The sequence below is a fragment of the Hypanus sabinus genome, chromosome 8, assembly GCF_030144855.1.
Source record: "Hypanus sabinus isolate sHypSab1 chromosome 8, sHypSab1.hap1, whole genome shotgun sequence".
NCBI classification, from domain to species: Eukaryota; Metazoa; Chordata; class Chondrichthyes; order Myliobatiformes; family Dasyatidae; genus Hypanus; species Hypanus sabinus.
The window spans coordinates 42465201-42470111 of NC_082713.1; the positions used below are offsets into that span (position 1 = coordinate 42465201).

General features: G+C 39.1%; 1 long non-coding RNA gene across 1 annotated transcript; it reads right to left on the minus strand.

Annotated features, from left to right (window-relative positions):
- Positions 1–1358: 1358 nt before the first annotated feature.
- On the minus strand, positions 1359–4384 carry LOC132397724 (uncharacterized). Its single transcript, XR_009513424.1, has 3 exons — positions 4257–4384; positions 3562–3764; positions 1359–1417 (listed from the first exon to the last, which is right to left on the minus strand). It is a non-coding gene; the product is annotated as an uncharacterized LOC132397724 (long non-coding RNA).
- Between the last annotated feature and the right edge of the window lie 527 nt (positions 4385–4911).

Genomic DNA, 4911 nt, shown 5'->3' on the forward strand with positions numbered 1-4911 from the left:
GGTCTTTCTACATTTTCCTGATTAGGCTAGGGTTAAATCAATGGCCATTGGAAGGGCCTGTACTGCACTGTAATCTCTAACTCAAATAAAATAATGACCAAATAATCCAATGTTTAGATTATTATGGAAGAATAAGTATGGACCAGGACAATAGGGAAAAGAACGTTGCTTTTGTGCCTAAAGGTGAATCATGAAAGTTCCAGCCATTGATACACAACTTGACTATCATTCTTAATACACACCCTCTTCCCCCATCACACCACACACACAGAAAATTTCTGAGGGTTTAATTACTCTTGCAAGCCCAGCTCCAAATCTGTGATCTCTATTACCATAAAGGATAGGGGCAATAGATGGATAGAAGCATCACTTTCTGCAGGCTCTCTACAAGTTATCCACAATACTGCCATGGAAATATATTAACATTTCTTCCTTATCATTGGGCCCAAACCCTGGGACATGCTATCAACAACACTGTTCAATTTCCATCACTGGAAGGATTACAACAGTTAAAGTAAGTGGCATTATCACCATCTTTTAAGAGGCAATTAGAAATGGACAATAAATGCTAGCAATGACTACCAAGTTCACTCCTGATAAGCATGCTTCAATTTCCCAGCCTCACAACTATCAAATGCAAGCTGCCATCAACTAAATCTAACCTCCAGTAGGCCATTTCCGAGTGTTGTTCCGAATCTCATGATGTCTCCCCAGCAGTGATCTTACTACTTATCAATCGACTTTCAGCGTCTTAATGATCCCAAACTCTTATGCCCATCTCTGGCCTCTTTCTGCTGTGATTCCCTTAAGCCCACTCCGAGATGCTTGGTTTTCTTTATATGCCCACGGTGATAAAATGCACAAAGAAAACCTTGACTATGCATGCATGCTCATATAGACCTTGTGTGCAAATGGATTTCTTAGCAGAGGTACCATGAACAAAATGCCTGCCGGATGCCACAAAATTTGGTATAAACCTACTTTTAGCTACCATCCATTATCAAGTCAAGAATGGTTTACATCCACTTGAGAAAGCAAATGAAGGTTTGATTTAACATCTTATTCAGAAGGGACACCAACAATAATTAAGTATGCCTTCTTTCCTTTTTAAGGAATCTGTCTGGATATTTATTCTTAATACTCATAAGTGGGACTGGAATCGTAATCTACTGATTTTGAGGCAAGTCTAAAACCTACTAAGTCAATGTAATATATTCACATACCATATATATTACTGATTCATTAGTCCTGACAGGACATGACTCAAATTTTAAAATGACTTAAACAGAAACATATTTAACTTGCCTGCACTTTTCATTAGCTCAAATGCTACAGTTTTCTGCAAAGTTACATTAGCTAGCAGGAGTTCCCACTCCCAGCCAATATCCTGGTACATGTGTGAGTGTCTGTGTGGGCACTGGATGAAAAAAAAGAAAAGGAATGAGTTGCCACTTGGATTGTATTTGACAAAAGAAACACAAATTATGCCTTAAATTGCCTTAAGATTTCTGCTCAAATAAATATAATTATATATAAAATCTGTCATAAGCCACTGCAATCATGTAGAGATTTAAAATATAATTTTGAAAGGAAATGCTTAAAATTTTTTCCTTGGTAGATTTAAGTGCGTAATGAGGATCAGTTTGATCAATAAGCTGAAAAGGGGTGTACCATTGCACCAATCCATCACCTGTGAATAATCTGAGTTCAAATTATAGAAAATTACTTAAAAATATACAGAATCATTCCCTGGTTCAATTGAATTACAGTGGTCAGTTTCTTAAGTGAATTTAAAGAAAGTTATATCCAATAGCTATGTACAAAATAGTCTTGGCACCCAAGAGTTCCAGTTTAATAGTTTAGAACCTCCTAGAAGGCTCACAAATTAGTACAGTTAATCAAAACTTCCAAAAAGAAGTTAGTTTTTGGGGTGTGACAAAATAAATTTCCTGGTCTATTAGCAGTGGGAATAGTAGAGCTGAGACTGGACAGGTCCTCGATTTTCTAGGGCTGGAAGGACAGTGTGGAAGGAGTAGGGAAGTCCAGGACCAAAGGGTACAGCCTGAGAATAGAAAGATGCCCCTTCTCAACAGAGATGAGGAGCAATTTCTGTAGCCAGGAAATGATGAATCAGAATATATATCAGGCTGCTGTTTGTTGATCACAGCTCAGCATTCAACACCATCACATCCTAATCACATACTAATCAACAGGCTCCACAACCTAGGCCTCTGTATGTCCCTCTGCAACTGGGGAGAACACAGTCAGTGCAGATCAGAAATAACATCTGATGATGTTCAACACTGGCGAACCTGAAGGATGTATGCTTAGTCCACTGTTCTACTCCCTCTAATCCCATGAATGACAGTGTGTCTAGGCAAAACTAAAACACCATCCATGAGTTTGCCAATAACACAACTACGATTGGCAGAGTTTCAGATGGTGATAAGGAGGTGTCCAGGAGTAAGGAAGAACAGCTAGCTGAGTGGTGTTGCAGCAACAGCCTTGCACTCAACATCAGTAAGGCAAAGGAATTGATTGCAGATTTCAGGAAGGGGAAGTCAAGGGAACACACATCAGTCCTCATCAAAGGATCAGAAACAGAAAGGAACAGATTCAAGTTGCTGGAAGTCATCATCTCTGAGGATCTATCCTGGGCCTAACATATTGATGCAATTACAATGGAGGCATGACAGTGACTATATTTCAATAAGAGTTTGAGGAGAATCGGTATGTCACCAAAGGCACTCACAAATTTCTACAGATGTATCATGGAGAGCATTCTAACTGGTTGACACACCATCTGGTATGAAAGGGCCACAGGTCAGGATAGGAAAAAGTTGCAAAAAGTCGTAAATTTTACCACTTCCATCATAGGTACTAATTCCTCAAAAAGGTGGCATTCATCATTAAGTACCCCGATCACCCAGGAAATGCCCTCTTTTCAATGCTACCATTAAGGAGGAGGTACAGCATGCCTGAAGACACACAATCAATGTTTCAGAAACAGTTTCTTCCCCTCCACCATCGAATTTATGAATGGACAATGAACCTCAGTACTTTTCCCTCCCTTTTTGCACTACTTATTTTATTAAATTTAATATTTTTATTGTAATTTACAGTGCTGCAGCAACTAAATTTCATAACATATGCCAGTGATATTAGAACTGACTTTGATTCTGAATCTGTGCAATTCATTGCCAGAGACAGGTGTGGAGGCCAAGTCGCTAAGAATATTTAAAGCAGAGTATGATAGGTTCTTGATCAGTCAGTGCATCAAAAGTTACAGGGAGATGACAGGTGAGAGGAGTTGAGAGGGATAATAAATTAACCATTGGATTAACAGAGCAGATTCAATGGGCCAAATGGCTTAATTCTATTTGTATGTCTTATAATGTTATGGTTCTTATCATCTGACAGTATGATCACCTTGTAGAAGATTGAAGGGACAATTTTCTTGAATGCAATTCTATACTTTTGTTTTCTTTTAGTACTTATGTTCAGTAAACTGTTAGTTTGCACATTTTCCATTTTAACCTCTGTGTGGTGAACTACATATACCTGTCTGGACACGCCGCCTCTGCTGACTGCTCCTGTGGCTCCTCGCACAGACCCTGGTATAAAGGCGATTGGAGGCACTGCTCCTCCCTCAGTCTCCAGGATGTTGTGTGGTGGTCACTTGCTGCTTGTGCTTTCTTCCAGCCAATAAAAGCCTACCTTAACCCACGTCTCAGAGTTATTGATGGTGCATCACTCTGTAATTCCTGTAATATACAACACAGCTGGTTGCCAATCCCGAGCAACTTATGCAAAATAAATAGGAAATCTGATTTGTATAGAATGTAATTTGCATTTAAATTTCAAAAATATTTTGCGCTCATAACCTTGGTTTTGGATGGATTACTCAAAGAATGTCAAGGAACTGGAGCATACTACCCAGACTGAACTCATCACAATGAAAGTTCGGGACAATAGACAATATACAATAGACAGTAGGTGCAGGAGTAGGCCATTCGGCCCTTTGAGCCAGCACCGCCATTCAATGTGATCATGGCTGATCATACACAATCAGTACCCCGTTCCTACCCTCTCCCCATATCCCTTGACCCCGCTATCTATAAGAGCTATCTATACAAGCAACAATCAATACAAAGCATGTAAGCCACTTCAGCTATTTAATTAACTATGACAGGAATTGGGACTGATTATCATGTTTTCCCCTCATTTGTCATCCAACATTCAGCAAACACTCACACCATTAATTTTCCAGTTATCTCGAAGCTGTTGGCTGCCGGTGAACTGCCAAGCAGGAGTCAGTGAGGTAGAAGTCCACCACATGGCATTTTCGATTTGTCGCTGGATGTAGTAACTGAATGAGTATCAATTCCTCTGAAACAGCAGCCAACAAGTTAAACCATGACCAACATGCCTTCTGGAGAAAAGAAAACATTAAAAAAGAACAGGTCTAGATTTTATGAATACTATTCATGTAATAAGCTATTGCTCCTTTTCTGCACTTCGTGGTGCATCAGGTGTCATTTTTGTAGCATTTGACTGTTTTTTACAAGGCTGAGTTTCAAGTTCAACACTCAACCTTCCACAGACGGATGGAAAGCATGCAAGGAGCCAACTGGATTCGAATTAGGGACCATTCATCTTGAAGTCCAATGCTGATGCCACTACACCACTAGCTGGATGTAATAAGTAAATAAGGCAAAAACAGGGAAGACATTTACTTGCAATAAGTATTTTAAAAAAGACACATATACATTACTTGTTCTATTAAAGCTAGCAAAGCAAATTTTGGAAGTTGAATATAATAAAGAATACTTACATATTTACAACAAATAAGGATGAATTTCTGCTCTTTTTTCTTCATTTGATTGGCTTTGATTTCTAAGATCATTCGGC